Source organism: Cucumis melo, chromosome 5 (assembly GCF_025177605.1).
Source record: "Cucumis melo cultivar AY chromosome 5, USDA_Cmelo_AY_1.0, whole genome shotgun sequence".
Taxonomy (NCBI): Eukaryota; Viridiplantae; Streptophyta; class Magnoliopsida; order Cucurbitales; family Cucurbitaceae; genus Cucumis; species Cucumis melo.
Window position 1 is genome coordinate 12,694,077 of NC_066861.1, and position 17,706 is coordinate 12,711,782.

The 17,706-nt window shown below is 36.6% G+C and overlaps 1 long non-coding RNA gene across 3 annotated transcripts; it reads left to right on the forward strand.

The window, feature by feature from the left end:
* Window positions 1-327: 327 nt before the first annotated feature.
* On the forward strand, window positions 328-3,722 carry LOC127149317 (uncharacterized). Of its 3 annotated transcripts, XR_007820771.1 has the most exons (9): window positions 328-581; window positions 686-772; window positions 859-958; window positions 1,205-1,254; window positions 2,059-2,125; window positions 2,411-2,531; window positions 2,627-2,697; window positions 2,781-2,829; window positions 3,566-3,722. It is a non-coding gene; the product is annotated as an uncharacterized LOC127149317 (long non-coding RNA). The 3 variants fall into 3 exon arrangements; XR_007820769.1 differs by lacking the exons at window positions 328-581; window positions 686-772; window positions 859-958; window positions 1,205-1,254; window positions 2,059-2,125 and having other exon boundaries at window positions 2,134-2,531; XR_007820770.1 differs by lacking the exons at window positions 328-581; window positions 686-772; window positions 859-958; window positions 1,205-1,254; window positions 2,059-2,125 and having other exon boundaries at window positions 2,134-2,520.
* The last annotated feature ends 13,984 nt before the right edge of the window (window positions 3,723-17,706 follow it).

Below are 17,706 nucleotides of genomic sequence, written 5' to 3' on the forward strand. Positions count from 1 at the left end.
GAGGCAACTTGGGAACCAGAATATCAGATGAAGACGAGATATCCGATACTTTTCAGTTAAGGACATTCTAAATTTCAAGGACGAAATTTTCTAAAGGGAAGGTAAGTTGTAAACCCGATATTTTCTTGGTTTAATTTCTTTAAATGTAGAAAGAAAAAAAGAAAACGAAAATAGAAATTAAGTGTAAATATATATATATATATATATATATATATATATATATATATATTTATATATTAAATAGTTTTATTAAATAAAGTAAAGAAAAGAAAGAAAATAAAGGATAAAAAGAAGAAAAGGAGAAGAAAATTTCATTTTTTCTTTTCTTCTTCTTCTTCTCTTCCCTTCACCGCCAAGATTTTTGAAGACATCCAACTTCCATTTTTTTTTTCTTTTTCCTTCTTCAATTTGCAGAGAACTTCTAAGAGAGAGTTTGGAAGAAGAAGAGAAATTTTACTAGAATTTTGAGGTTGAAGAAGAGGAGGAGAACTCAAGCAAAGTGTATCCATGGCTGAATTTTAGTTCATTCTGCACATCACTGGTTTTTAATTGGGTTTGAACTCTTCAAAAGGAATTAAGAGGTGAGATTTACATTTACTGAAAGTTAACTCATTTTCAAACAAACTTTATGAAGAACGTTGGAGTAAATTCGGATATTGATTTGGTGCTTTTTGATGAAGAAAAGAGGGCAGTTGGTTTTCACTCGAAATCAGGAGGTCTCTGGTTTTTCTTGTATTTCAGAGTGTATCGGTGGAATTAAAATCTTTATTTGGTATGGTTGGAAAGCTTCTTCAATTTACTACAACTTTCATAAAGAAATTGTAAACCAAAAACGACTAAAAATTAGTTAAATTGTAGGGACAAGTTAAAGAGGTCGTGTGCACGCGATTCTGGAAGTGGTTCTGTTTTGAGGGTTATATGTGTTTATGCACGGGGAATCAGATTTATATGTCTTCAGGTAAGTTTTAGAGGATCTCAAAATGAAGATTTTGATATAAAGAATACTCATTTTGGTTAAGTATTGAGAAAGTTATAGTCCTTTGAAGTTTATGTTAGAAATCTGGAAATTTTAGAGAATTGTTGAAATAGGATTTTATTTCTTAAGCTTTGTTTTCGTGAGCGTCATCTTTGGTGCGACATGTTATGTATATCTTTAGGAAACCAGAATGTTTAGAGTTTTAATACTCGGTTGGGTTGTTGGCAGGCCGAGAAGAATTAAACCGAGCTTATAGACCAAGGATCTAGCCCAAGACTGTGAGTGACAAAACCAACTTTGAAATATTTTCCATAACTGTTATTATGATTGAATGCGATAAATGTTTATTTACGAAGCCATGAAAGGTATTTGAATTTCATGACTATTTTCAAGTATACATTTGGAGACTAGATTTCTTAAAGAAATTTATGCTAGCACGTAGATATTAAATGTTTGGAAAGTATTTAAACCACAATATTTTAAGCAAAGCATGAATTAGTATGAAGTTTTGTTTTAAGAACTACAATTTTCCACGAAAGAGCTGAGTAAAGTTCGAGCTTTGTGTAAAATTTATAAGCAGGAATGTTTTATTATTTTATGATGATTTATGAAATGTTCATTAACTACATGACTGAGATCTTGAGCCTGAGGCTAGAGATTACCGTGTGCACACTGGTTTGATTTCGTTGTTGACGTTGAGTGTACTCCGTAACAACGATGCTGTCGTGAGTGCTGGGCGGGCCCCACTACGACAAAGATGATGGGAGTGCTGGGCGAGCCCCACTACATCGTAGTGCTTGTAAAGGTTGTTGTACTAGGTGTACCCTACACAACGTAGATTCGTCATGTTAGTTAAAATGCTTCGATATACTTGATATGCCTTGCTAGATTTCAATGATGAACATGCTGAGTATTTAAGGAAGCTATTCTTACTATTACGCATTTACATTTACGACTTGTATAAACAGATTTATATGTGTAAAGTTTTCACGTGCTCTTATCTTTAAATTCATAGTTTCAAACTGAGTCACTCACTGAGCTTCATAGCTCACCCTTTCCAAAATGTTTTACCCATTTTCCAGGTATTGATCGACTTCCCGGTGCCTGATAGACATCCTTAGTCTGCGGAAGCTTCATTATCGATTGCCAGTACGTGTTTTGAGTTGGGCATAGAGTCTGTTGTGTTGTGATGTATATACACCCTTGTATGTTATAGATACTCAACAGTTTGTATAAGCTTTAGGAGCTATAGTTGTGTAAATTTCGTTGGTTATATTTTGATTAAGGTGTCTTTAGGTTTACTCGTGAAATCGGTAAATTTTGAGGTACACTTCATGTATGTGTTTGACTAGCCTAGGATCCGCTGTGTTTTGTGGCATGTATAATAGTTTATATACTAGATTGGCAAGTTCATCACATGAAAGTTTTAAGCAGAGTCGACAGATACAGGTACAGAAAAGCGTTGTTCGTCGGCTTCACGCCATCTTTCGATCTAAGGTAGCAGGTAGTCCGGGAGGGGGTGTGACACTCCACTTCGGGTCACGGTGAGTCTTCGGTAAGGATCATTTTGGTAATTTACCCAATGTTGCTATAACCGTTTCGAGTTTGAATATTAGAGTAAGACTGGGTCCTATCTTTCGTTCCTTGAAGGTGATAGGGGTTTGACGCTCAAGTTCACGGTCCCACGACAAGTTCATTTGGGAATAGCTCCCTTTACTCGGGTAAGCCGACGTTGTCGTTTCGAATGATTTAAAAAGGTGACTTATACTGGTGTCATCGTTTAAACCCTTGTGTTTTCGTTTAGGTGGATCTATTGAGCGTGGACTCGATCGAGGGGCATAACCAAGTATCAGGTAAGGGTTTTCCTACTACTGGACCTCGGATCGAGGCTGGAAACGTAGTAATCCACAGGGGATTACACGTTAGTAACTATACTAAATAAATGGATGTATGTTTGACTTTTAAGTATCGTTGCTATGCTCTTGTCTGATGTGAAGGTAACGTGACCGCTAGTTGTAGCTTGTGTGCCATCGGGAGTAAGGAGTTGGTCGTGGAAGGACAGTGAGTCCGATTTTGATTGACTAGTTGACTGGATCTAGGGATATCACAATGGTGTGTGAATTGGAAACGCATATAGCAACTGAGGATGTAGTTGTTTAAACCTATACTATCTGACTGGCGAAGCCTATGGCGAAATTGTAATATGAATGTTGTTGGGGTACGACTGTTGTAGACGGTTTAGTATGGACTGAGGGGTAACGGTTAGCTTCATCTATGGGTGTAGTGTACCTTACGGATAGGTGTATCCTTCGGGATCACTAGACTGATACGTGCATCCTTCGGGAGCACTAGACTGATATGTGCATCCCTCGGGATCACTAGACTGATAGGTGTATCTTTCGGGATCACTAGACTGATACGTGCATCCTTCGGGATCACGAGACTGATGTGTGCGTTCTACGAAACCACTAAACTGTTATGTAGGGTACCCCTGAATAGGAAGTTAACTGTTGTTCCCTAACGGACCCAGTAGTGGGTCCCTTACTGAATTTATTTTATACTCACCCTTTCTCTTCTTTAACTTTTCAGGTAAGGGTACAGCGAGGGGCAGACCGACGAGGGGCAAGAAGGATGCGTGAAGGCCATATGGATGCGTCTGGTTTTCTTTATGCTTCCGCTGATGTATTTTGTTAGAATATTTGGTTTTGTGATTGTGAGTTTGATGACTTGAGTATTGTATTTGAAACTCTCGTGACTGTGATTTAAAATAGGGTCTGAAACTGTTTTTGTAATATTTCTAACGTTTTTAATGAATCGTAACCGGTCCGTTATGAGTTTTTTTTATGTTTTGTGGTCGAGTCTTAGTACTGAGTAGTGACCTCAGCTTAGTCCGGAAAGTTGGGTCGTTACAAAAACATTTTGGAAGAGTAAGCTATAAAGCTCAGTAAGTGACTACTCAGTTTAAAACTATAAATTTAAAGGGAAGAGCACGTGAAAGCCTACATATATAAATCTATTTATAAAGTCGTAAATATTAACATATAATAGTAAGAATAGCTTTCTCAAATACTCAGTATGTACATCATCGAAATCTTGCAAGGCATATCAAGTATATCAAAATATTTTAACCAACACGACAAATCTACGTGGTGTACCGCATGCCAAGTACAACCAACGTTTACAAGCTGTACGATGTAGTAGGGCCTGCCCAGTACTCACGATAGCATCGTTGTCACGGAGTACACTCAACGTCAACAACGAAACGTAACCTATGTGCACATGGTACCACATAGCTTTGGGTTCAGATACCTCAGTCATGTAGTTAATGGAAATATCATAAGACATATGAAAACATTAAAACATGCATGCTATCTTTATCTCTCGTAAAGCTTGAGCTTACTTAGATTTTTCGTGAAAAGTTGTAGTTCTTAAAACAAAACTTGGTAACTCATGCTTTGATTGAAACGCAGTGGTTCAAATACTTTCCAGACATTTGTTAATCACGTATTAGCATAAGTTTTCATTAAGAAGCCTAGTCTTGAAACACATACTTGAAAATAATTATGGAATTCAAATGATTTTCATAGCTTCATAATTAAACATATACAGCAATCAATCATAAAAAATAATTAGGAAGAAATATTTTCAAAACTAGTTTTGTCACTCACCGTCTTAGATTAGTTTCCCCCGTGTGTAAATTCGACCTATTTTGTCTTAGCCTGTCAAACAACCAGACCGAGTATTAGAATCCTAAATATTGTGATCTTCAAATTTTATTCCACACATTTCTCAAAATTCCGAGTATTAGACTAAGGATAACGCTTAAGAAGTCTAACTTTAAGAAATAAAACCATATTCCACACATTTCTCAAAATTTTCCAGATTCGCAGCACGACATTAAAATGATCACAACTCTTGCAATACTTAACCAAAATGAGAGTTATTTATGTCAAACTCTTTATTTTGAGGTCCTCTATAACTTACCTCAAGATATGTAAATCTGATTCCCTATGTATAATCTCAGACATCCCTCGAAATAGAACCGCTCCAACAATCGTGTACACCACGACCCCTTTAACTTGTCCCTACAATTTTACTTATTTTTAGTCATTTTTGGTTCACGGGTTCAGCAATAAAGTTGTAGGAAATAGAACAAGCTTTCAAACCATACCAAATAGAGATCTTAACTCCACTGGTACACCCTGAAATACTAAAAAAACCTGAGATATCCTGATTTCGTGTGAAAACAATCTGCCCTGTCTTCTCTGTCAAAATTCACCCAATGAACATTAGAATTTGCTCAAGCTTTCTTCATATTTTTTTTTTTGAAAATGAATTGGCTTTCAGTAAATTTAAACCTCACCTCTTAATTATATTTGTATAGCTCGAAATCAATAAAAAAAACAAGAGATGTCTTGCGAACTCCTTGTCTTCTTTAACATACATCTTTTGAACTTCTTCTTCTTCCTTTCTCAGCCTTCTACCCTTTGAAACCCCTCTGAAATTTGGTGAAGAAATGATAAAAAAAAATGGTGAAGAATGGAATGAGGGAAACTTGGCGGTGGTGGGAAATAGAAGATGAAAAAGAGAAAAAGAATTTCTCATTTATAACTTTCCTTTTCTTTTTTTTTTCTTTTTATAAAAACCATTGAATTTATAAAAAAGAATTATATTCTTAATGTCCAATTTCTTTTATTCCTTTCTTTTTATATCGGGTTTACATCTTTGGTAAGTTGCCCATGCATTTTTAGATTGGAAGGCATGACTTTATAACAAAAATTTCATCATAAGGTGATAAACATTGTCTTTTCTCAATCTTCTGGAGCCATCTTGATCTGATTGTACATTGAGAATCCATCCATAAATGAAAAAGTAGAATATCCAGCTGTATTATCTACTAGTACGTGAATGTAAGGAAGTGAAAAATTGTCTTTTGAACTCAATTGTTTTGTACCCACTCTATTTGATCAGCTTTAAAAACTCGCGTGCTTCCACTTTAAAGACAAGTTTAGGAGCAATCTATTTTTTCATAGAGTAGTTTTCTCGGGAAAGAACTTGCTTAAATCATTCAAGTCATTTTCACTTTCTACCTAAATGGCTTTGCCCTTGCATCGTCACACTTCGTTTTCTTTTGATATGCTTTTTAAGTTTTATGGTGCATAGCATCTTCCGATATGAGTCATCCCTCATACTATTACAGAGGCAACATTAAATGTTATGAATTGGCATTCATATATATTTCCCCAGTATAGCTCGACTACTCTTACAAGAAAAAGGACTCGATACTTCTACAATCATCGTCTTAGGCATCTGAATACAAATGGTGCTACTTGGCTTGCCCTTATATTGGATGATCAATGATTCTTGTATAGATGATGCCTTTCCAGAAGCATCAGAAATAATATCAATCTCAGCTTCTTGTGAGTTTGTCTGATTCACTATTAAAATTTTTGCATCCATCAACTTATGTACTTCATTCCCATACACAACACAAAATTCTATGGAATGCCAAATTATTTTTTACAAAACATGGATTTGCTTACTCTGACCACCACCGTGAGAATTAGGAGAGTAATTTGTTTGCCCAACTTCAGGTGATGACATACGTGTAGTTGTTCTTTGGGTTGAGTTCACCTTGTGTACCTCTCCTTCATTCGGTTTTGGTGTCATGACTTTTCTTGATTCTTAAGCATAATTTGTAGTTCTTCCATTCTTTTCTCCAATCATAATAATGTCTGAGAAGTTGGTCAAGGTACTGCCAATCATTCTATCATAGTATGGCATTCGAAAAGTATTTATGAATATAACTATCAATTCTCTATCTATCAAACGAGGTTGTACTTGTGCGGCTACCTCCCTGTTAGGGCTATTTTAAACCTAACGTTATTGGACTAATTTTTCCCAACAATTATCAATTTAGTCACTAAAATGTCATTTTTATGAAGAATATGAAACTCCACTTTAATAGAGTCCAACGCCACTAAAATCACTTAAATCGGAGTTATAACGAAGGAGAACGGTAAAAAACAAGATGAAGGGAAAAACCGAGAAATTGGAAAAGATCGAACGAACCAGATCGCACTGCGTGGCATCACCAGATCATGCCACGCATCCGCCTCAAAGTCACGTGTTCAAACCCCAAGCATGCCCCTATTTTTCCTTTCATTTTCCGCGTGACCCGAAATCTGACCAGGCAACCCGATCCGCGAACCGGTTCGCGACCCATGCATCCGCCACGTGTCGATCCCTCGTCCACGCGCGCCTCTCCCTTGTCGTGAGTTCGAATCTCAGTAGCTGTATTTCTTTTTTTATTTTTATCTTCAATTGGGCAAACCCAAGACCCGACCCAAGCCCATTTTGTGACACAGTTCATCATTTTGCCTAAAATTAACTGCAAAATGGCATTTTTTTAAACTAATTCCACTTTTTTCTCCCATTTTCCCTTCTATAAAATACCTCATATTTTTTTGGGAGAGAGATGAAAAATTCCAATGTAAAAAAATCCTCTTTCTCATTCTTGTAGCAAATTCTTGAAATTTTATCAATAAAAGATTACTTTTGTAAAACAAATGGATTCTTTCCTCAACATGTCTTCAAGAATTTCATCAATCTTCATGGGCTAAGGTAATCTTTTGAGACTTTTTCATGGGTTAAATTACCATGTTTTCTTTGAGAATTAAATTCTTTTCTATATTTTTTTCAATTTTTTATTTGATTACTTGTTTCCCTTTGCAATTTCTTTTGAAATTTCAATACAACAACAGATGTGTTTGGGGGAAGGGTTATGTGGGTAGGGTTATAAATAATTTTTTTACTTTTTAATTTTCTTTTTATAAATTCACAATGTAAATAAATTGACAAATTTCAAAATAATTTGCTAAGAAATTGTATATTGTTTTTTTCTATGTCTAATGTTATTGAATTGATCAATTTCAAAATAATTTGTTAAGAAATTGTACTAATTTTATTATAAGTCATTTTTTTGCAAATACAAACCTAATGTCCTACAGTAGTTTTTAACATATTTCATTACGTGGTCTACTACATACGTCCATAATTATATTCATTAATTAAATTACTTAGCACTTTAACGCCATTGTGTTCGAATTGTTTCTGTTTGGCTTAATATAAAAAAAAAAAACCAATTCCAAGGACGAGAAGGAATATATATTAGTTTATTTGTTTTAGCACTGATAAAGTAATTCCAAACAAATCCTTATTGGGATTCACTTGATCTGGGGATAACATTTTCCTTGTGCATGCAGCTTGTTCTACGACCAACTCTGACCAACGAACTTATGGTAGCAACAAAAAACAAAAGGAGGGGAATTATTATGTCTAATCTTATCTTTGAAACATATCTCAGAAACACATTTGAGAAAGAGAAAAAAATCAATACATTTCCAACTAGGCAATTCAAATTGATGGGGTCATATCTTCCATGTTCAACGAGGTTTCTCAATTATAACAAATAAAATTGTGAATACAATAGATCCTGAATTTTATAATAATCCTCACATAAGGGCCCTTCAATGACAACTTGTTGTGTACCAGAACAACCACCCTGCATAAATTGAATGTACTATGTTCAGTGTTTATGCTTAGAAGCAATGCAAACATGTATTTCTTTGGTTCAGATTCAATAAGCAACAGTAAGAGTCACATTCAAATTTATTTAATTATTTTCCTCCATTTTTCTAATAAGTTCTAACCTTTTGACTTGCATTTGTACCCTTGCGTAGGGTGACATACTCGCCACATCTCAAAGCACCCCCAGCAAATTCAACCTACAATGCATATAGGACGGCAATATCGTTTGCTTTTCTTACTAAATTGCAGATTTTAGTTCATCCACATATCAAAAGGAGATATTTGTTTTCTTTCATAGGGGTCCATAAGCAAAGGTACCTATATTCCCTTGTTGGCAAGAAATTGTTTGAAGTTGGCCATTTTTAAATCACCAACAAGAACAGATTTATGAGCTGCAGAAGCCTTTGAGAGAGGAAATAAAGATAACGTTCCATTCTTAGTCTTTCCTACTTCAGCATCAAGCCAAAATCAACCTTCAAATAGATGGGATAAGGATTGAGCGAAAATCAACTTTCAAATGCACCAAAACCTTCAAATAACAATGTAAATAACTAAGCAAAATCAACCAATTGAATTATTGATTAAAGTATTTTTGTTGTAACAGGAACATGTATACTAAAACAACAAAAAACTATGGCAAGTACATAGGATAAGGAAATTTAAAATTCGATCAACTCAGAGAACTCTCAGAACATACCAACTTAGCTTAGTTGACAAAACATTCTTCCTACAATCTATACTTATATAGGCACGTGCTTATTCATGCACAACAATCAATACTTATAAAGGCACATGCTTATTCATCCATAAGACAAGTGCATTTGTAAGAAAACACCATACAAGCTTCAATGGAGCAACGTGGGCGAGTATTGATTTAAATAACTTGATTGTATCATCATATTGATCGAAGGAAAGATGATCGACCAAAAGCAAAATTAAGCATTTGAAGAAAAAAGTGATGGACTCGAATATATCTATATATATATTGGTGACAGTAACATTAAAAACACATTTGTATGACTTAAGCCGAACAATATAAACCTCAATAGAAATTTAACCAAAGATCAACTTACTGTCAAACTTTACATGAGCAACATCCTTTACATCAAATCTTCGTCCTAACCGATCTCTACAGCTATCGCAAAATTTGTAGTGAATAAATCTCCATGAAAGAAAAGTTTTGAGGCATAAAAAATAGAGAAACTGGTCTCGTAATAATTTAACTCCATACTCGGTAACATCGATTTACAATATCAAGAAAAAATAAAATAATAAAAAGCGGATTAAGAAATGTGTTTACTACTCAAAATACAACTCCAATCCATGTTCAAAATAAACACAAACAGAAGATCGTTTAGACTATGGAAATGATGATGCAGCGAACTATCGGACCAAAATTATATACATAGCGATGAAGAAAGTAGTAGAGCAGTACAATTCTGTAAATGAGAAAGTAAAAGGCATAAGTACCGAAGTCATAAAACGGCGATATCGCTTATAAATTTCCTGTCGACGAGGCCACCAAACACGACGATCTTCGAATTTCTGATGTTAACAGCGGAGTGGCCACTGAAACTCCACAGGAGTAATCCAGGAAAATGATTGTAAAAAAAATTGAAGATAATTCGTAGAGAGAGAAAGAGATGAATGTCTGCGAGGTTTAGGAAGAGTTATAGAGAAATCAGAGGGACAAGCTTTCACCCAATAATGCATAGTTTCTTCTTCCGCTTTCCTCAGTTCACCTGAGATGGGAAACATGAGAACTTCGTGAACATATAATTACAGAGGCCGCCCCCGGTAAAATTCATTCTATACCAACGTTGTAAAGTGTTTTCACATACTTTTGTGCAAATAACGAATGATACAGAGAATATGATAATCGAAGGAGGGTAGAAGGGAGGCAAAAACACCGGTTGTGAGGAGCAGAAACACGGGTTGAAAGGAGGCAAAAATACAGATTGAAGGTGGGCGAAAACACGGATTGAACGGAGTGGTAACACAGATTGAAGGGAGATTATGGAAACCCTAAAACTAGGGTTTCCATAATCCTTGGCCCAAACAGGGGTTAGGGTTGGGCTAACGTAAGCCCACAGTGTTAACCCTAACCCCAAACAGGCCCATAAAGTGCTGAACTTAAATTTTAGGGTTTAGGGTTTAGGGTTTCTTTTTGTAAAAATTCCATTCTTGCATATTCAAGAAAAGATCAATTGATCTTCTTTCTTTTTCAATGATAAGAAACATGGTAATTGCCCAAGAAAAAGTCCCACTACTAAACTTGAAAAAAAAGCTTTACTTGAATTACTTGTTGTCACTAATCATCCCTTCATTCTTGGTCTTTACTATACTTCAAAAATTACTTCCACAAACCCCCCCTTTTTGTGTTTCTAATTTTCTTTTAGATCTTGAATCTACTAATCGACCTTGTTTGTGAATCTTGAAGTTTTGAATCCTAAGTGCTCTCTAGGATTCGACACCCTTCATCCCCATACTACTCTAAATTTCCACAAAGGTAAGAAGGGTTAAAAATATAACTTTGAAAGGTAATTGAGGTAATCCCTAACCCTCATATTTCATCTAGTCTTTCTCTATTCTTGTATTCTTTTATTTTAGACTAGGAATAAATTCTTGTTTTGCATACTTACATCGATAACAACCTATCATTTTCATAACGACTTACCTCAAATTTCATCATTTCACTCTCTCCATCATTGCGTATACTCCTTAAACGACTAAACACTCTAGTTCTCCGTTCATTGGAGGTCAAAATTAACTGGTGCCATATAAGTATTATATTTGTACTATTTTAACAAGGCATCTGCGAAATCCTTCCATCCATGCACTTGTAAGACATCGAAGTGCATATACCAACGAGAGCTAGGCCAATCAAACATCCTGAAAACAATAAATGAGAAGCTAGTCATCGTGAGAATAAGCTGATATTTTTGGGCAATACATAACCAAGTGACTTTTTGGACACGTTGTCCCATTATATTTCAGTCATGTAGTCAATGGAAATATCATAAAGAATATGAAAACATTAAAACATATATGTTTATTTTAACCTTGCATAAACTCGAGCTTACTCAACTTGTTTGTGAAAAAACTGAAAATCTTAAAATAATAATTCTTGCTTAAACAATTCATTGCTTAATCAAATATCATTTCAACTGCTTTTCAGAACTCATTAATCACATGCTAACATGTGGATTCCATTCAGAAATCTAAGCTCGAAACTCATACTCGAAAGCTAAACATGGAAATCATATATCATTTATAAACTTGCAGTCATGCACGCTAAACATTTAGTTCTAAGATACAGTTAACAAAAAAAGGAATCGTTTTCATAACTTGTTTTTGTCACTCACAGCCTTAGACTAGTTTTCAGGGATTGTTAACCCGACCTATTTCCTTTTGGCCTTTCAATCAACCAAAACCGAGTATTAGAAACCTAAATATCCTGATCTTCAAATGTTATGCTTGACCATGCTTGTAAACCCGATATTTTATTGGTTCATTTTCTTTAAATGTGAAAAGAATAAAAGAAAAATGGAAATTAAATATATAATATTTTATATATGTGTCTAATTTTGTTTTATTAAATAAGATGAAGGGAAGAAAGGAAATGAGAAAGTAATAAGAAAATAAGAGAACAAGGAAGGGGTGTGTTTTGTTTTTTGGTGTTTTAAAACCCACCACCGCTACACCATTTTCTTCAATTTCTACACCAAAATTTCAGAGGGGTTCCAGGGAAGAACGTTGAGAAAAGAAGAAGAAGAAGTTCAAAAGTTTTGTTGAAGAAAGACAAGGGAATTGCAAGCAAAGCTTCATCCTTGGCAGAAATTTATTTACACAGCACACCTCTAATATTCTGTTGTTCTTGATTTACACAAAAAAGAATTAAGAGGTGAGGTTTACATTTACTGAAAGCTAATTCATTTTCAAACAAATTTTAAAAAGAAAGCTTGAGCAAATTCTGATGTTCATTGGGTGATATTTGACAAAGAAAACAGAGCAGTTGGTTTTCACGCGAATTATTAAATGTTTGGAAATTATTTGAACCACTGTGTTTCAAACAAAGTACGAGTTACCAAGTTTTGTTTTAAGAACTACAGCTTTTCACGAATAATCTAAGTTTAAACTGTAACGACCCAACTTTTCCGGACTAAGCTGAGGTCACTACCAAATATCAAAACTCGACCATCCAACATAAAAGTTAAAACGGACCAGATACGATTCATTAAAACATTATAAACCTTACAAAAGACAGTTTCGGGCCCTATTTTAAATAGTTCAAAAGTCACAAAAATAAAATGTCAGGTCACCAGTCCAAAATCACAGTCAAAATGTTCTGACAAAATACATAGCGGAAGCGAAAGAAAATCAGACGCGTCCATATGGCCTTCACGCATCCTTCCTGCCTCTCGTCGGTCTGCCCCTCGCTGTGCCCCTACCTGAAAAGTTGAAGAAAAGAAAGGGTGAGTATAAACATACCCAGTAAGGGACCCACTACTGGGCCCGTTAGGGAACAACAGTTAACTTCCTATTCGGGGGTACCCTACATAACAGTCTAGTGGTTCCGTAGAACGCACATATCAGTCTAGTGCTCCCGAAGGATGCACATATCAGTCTAGTGCTCCCGAAGGATGCACATATCAGTCTAGTGCTCCCGAAGGATGCACATATAAGTCTAGTGCTCCCGAAGGATGCACATATCAGTCTAGTGCTCCCGAAGGAGGCACATATCAGTCTAGTGCTCCCGAAGGACGCACATATCAGTCTAGTGCTCCCGAAGGACGCACATATCAGTCTAGTGCTCCCGAAGGACGCACATATCTGTAAGGCACACTACCCCATAGATGAAGCTAACCGTTACCCCTCAGTCCAAATTAAACTGTCTACATCAGCTACATCCCAACGGCATTCATATCACAGTCCCGCCATAGGCTTTGTCAGTCAGATAGTATAGGTTTAAACATTTACACCCTCAGTTGCTATATGCATTACCGATTCGCACACCAATAGGGAAACCCTAGGTCCAATCGACTAACCAACCAAAACCGGACTCACTGTCCTTCCCCGTCCAAATTCCATGAAGCACATCCAGACCAGTGTTTAATACATACTAAACCGTAACTTTAAGGTCCATCAACATACAATTTCAATCCACAACTAGCAGTCACAGTATATTTTCATCAGACAAAATATAATATCAGTACTTAACAGTCAACACGCATACAGATATTCAGTACAGTCACTAACGTGTAATCCCCTGTGGATTACTACGGTTTTAGCCTGGACTCGGGGTCCAGTAGTAGGAAAACCCTTACCTGATACTCGGTTATGCCCCTCGATCGAAATCCACGCTCGACAGATCAACCTGAACGAAAACACAAGGGTTTTAGTTGATGACTCTAGCAGAAGTCGCTTTAAAAGGTCCGAAACGACACCCGTTGACTTACCCAAGGAAAAGAAGCTATCTCCAACCAAGCCTACCGCGAGACCCGAGAACCCAAGTGTCAACTTTGAACTACCTTCAAGGGAGAAAAGTAGGGCCATGTCTTATTCCAATATTCAAACTCTAATCGGATGTAGCAACATTAGGGAATTCATCGAAAACAATCCTTACCGAAGACTCACCGTGACCCAAAGCGGAGGAAGGAAGGCTTAGGTGGCTTGGTGAAACAAGGAGCTCGGCTCGGTTTGAAGGCGCTCGGCTCGGCTTGGCTCGGCTCGGCTTGGCCTCGGCTCGGCTCGGCTTGGCTCCACCTCGGCTTGGCTCGGCTTGGTCTCGGCTCGGCTCGGCTTGTGGCTCGGCTAAACTCGGCTCGCAGCTCGGCTCACTCGGCTCGCGGCTCGGCTCACTCGGCTCGCGGCTCGGCTCGCTCGGCTCGCGGCTCGGCTCGCGGTTCACTCGGCTCGGCTTACTCAGCTCGGCTCACCCGGATTTGTGTGGCTCGGACTGGAAACGGGTTCGGGTCGGGTCAGCTTGGAACCGGGTCGGGTTGGACGAAAAACGACAGCACGGTTCTGAGGCTTTTTCCTTCCGGCGAACGACGGCGGCGGCGCTCCGCGGACGACGCACGAGGAACGGAGCTGGCTGTTTCGTGGAGCGGCGACGAGCGGCGGTGGCGTTGGCTGGGATTCGACGGACGACGACGAAGAGACGGGTTACGGGTTGCGGCTTGCGGATGGTGGCTGCGGCGAACGTCCGGCGAGGCTACGCACACCGACGGAGATGGAGATAGGGCAGAGGACGGAGACGGAGAGGATGGTGATGGTGGCGGAGACAAGAAGAGAACGCCGGAGAAGGAGAAGACGACAGGGGCTGGCGGCGCGGTGGAGAAGAAGGAGGAAGCGAAAATGAAGAAAGAAAATCGGGGGGGGGGGGGGGGGGGAGAGAGAGACGGCGCGCGATTAGGGTTTGTTTTTTTAAAAAAAAAAATAATTTTTATTATATATATATATATATATATATAATTCTTAATAATTATATAATATTAATAATTTAAAATAAATAATAATATATATATTAAATAAAGATAATAATAATGATAAAGTAATAATAATAATATATTAATAATATTAATATTAAATAAATAATAATTTAATATTATGTAATAATAATATCTATTGTTTTAAAATAATAATATTTCTATAATATTAATTAATAATAATAATTATAATATTAATATTATAACAAATAAAATAAATATTAATAATAATAATATAATTAATATTATATTATTATTATATCAATTTGCACTTTACATAAAACGGGAAAAATTTTTACCTTAAATTTTCGGAGCGTTACATAAGCTTTACGAAAGAAAAGGATAGCAAGCATGTTTTAATGTTTTCATACGATTTTCTGATGTTTCAATTAACTACATGACTGAGGTGTTGAGCCCAAGGCTATATGCTACCGTGTGCACACAGGTTAGATTCCATTTTTGACGTTGATTGTACTCCGTAACAACGATGCTGTCATAAGCACTGGACGGGCCACACTACGACAAAGACGATGGGAGTGCTAGGCGGGCCCTACTACATTGTAGGGTTTGTACACGTTGTTGTACTGGGTGTTTAGAGTTGGGCATAAAGTCTGTTGTGCTCTGATGTATATACATTCTTGTATGTTATAGATACTCCACAGTTTGTATAAGCTTTAGGAACTACGGTTGTGTAATCCTTTGTTGGTTATGTATTGATTAAGGTGTCTCTAGGTTTACTTGTAAAATGAGTTATTTCCGAGATACATTTCACGCATGTATATGATTATTCTAGGATTCGCTGCATTGTGTCCATGTATAATAGTTTATATACTAGATTGTCAAGTTCATCGCATTAAAGTTTTAAGCAGAGTCGACAGATATAGGTAAAGAAAAGCGTTGTCTGTCGGCTTTGTTGAAGTTTAATTTGTCTGAAACAATATCTTTTAATTTAAAATAGAAGATATATTTAAGAGAAGATAATCAATGAATATTTGATTCTCCTATATTTATGGAATCCCTCTATTTATCCACATGATATAAAATAAGTTCCACTCCTTTAGAGATCTTATATTTTTAGAAGATACAAGTTGTGTTATATATGTTCTCTGAAGAGGATTGAAACGTGCGTAAAAAAGATAGAGAAAAAAGAAGGCTTCAGTGCTGATTAGGAAGACTGATCTTCCGATTGGTGATTGAAGCGGCTGCGGCTGAAACGGAAGGTAGTTTATAACTTCTAGAGCAACATGACTACCTAAAGTAGAGTTTTGAGGATGAGTAATATACAGATTGAGACTATGGTTAGTTTGATTAATGACTGAGTCACACCTACAATCAGGGGGAGCCTGACCATCAGACGTTGTGGAGGGGAGTCTTCTTTATTCCAGGGGGAGCCTGGAGTCTGATGTTAATTCCGAAGTCATATAGTTATAGTATTGAGATGTATACTTAAGCTATATTGATGTTTTGATGTTTATGGTGACTATTAATAAAATTACTTGTCTGAGCTGTGCGCAGCTCCCTAGACGTAGGCATTATTGGCCGAACTAGGTTACCAAAGTCTCATGTGTTATTCTCTTCTACTGTCTCACTAGTTATTACGTATATTATTAGTTGCAGTCGAAATTGAAGGGTCCTTGATTATCTTTTACTATTTTTCAGGCTTCATGCCATCTTTCAATCTATGCTAGCAGGTAGTCTTGGAGGGGGTGTGACATGGCGCACTAAAGATGATGCTTAAGAAGTCTAACTTGAAGAAATAAAACCCTATTCCACACACTTCTCAAAATTTTTCAGATTCACACCATGAAATTAAAGTAATCACAACACTTCCAATACTTAACCAAAATAAGTGTTCTTTATGTCCAAATCTTCATGTTGAGGTCCTATATAACTTACCTCAACACATGTAAATCTAATTCTCTGTGTATAATCTGAGACATCCCTTGAAACAGAACCACTCAAAAAATCATGTACACCACGATCCCTTTAACTTATCACTACAATTTATCTTATTTTCAGTCATTTTGGGTTTCCGATTTCTTCATGAAAGTTGTAGTAAATAGAATAAGCTTTTCAACCATACCAAATAGAGATCCTAACTCCACTGGTACACCATAAAATACTAAAAAATTAGAGATCCTGCCTTGTCTTCTCTATCATAATTCACCCAATAAACATCAGAATTTGCTCAAGCCTATCAAAACACCAGAGGTGGTCTGTGTTTACCATTCTTCTGCCATAGCTGTCATTTTTCCAAGGTTCTCTTCTTCCTCTTCAGCCTCAATTTTACAAAACCTTCCTTCTTCTTCCTTGCTCAGCTGCTAGTGCATGTGTTTTACTTTCCCTTGAGAGGAGACGATGGAAATGGGAAAAGAAATGATGAAGATGGAGAAATGAATAATTAAAAAAGAACTTCTCTTTTATTTCCTTCTTCCTCTCCCACTTTCTCTTCCATTGATTTTGTTCTTTATTTCCTTTTATTTTTTATAATTTACCTTTTTCTTAACTTAAGAAATCTTTCTTCTTTCTTTTCTTTTATTTTTTTTCAATAGCTAAAATCCAAAATGACATAGGAAACACTTGAGTTTACACTTGTCATATGCCTCAGCTTTTCAGCTCCTTGCTCAATCTGTCCTTTAACATCCTCGT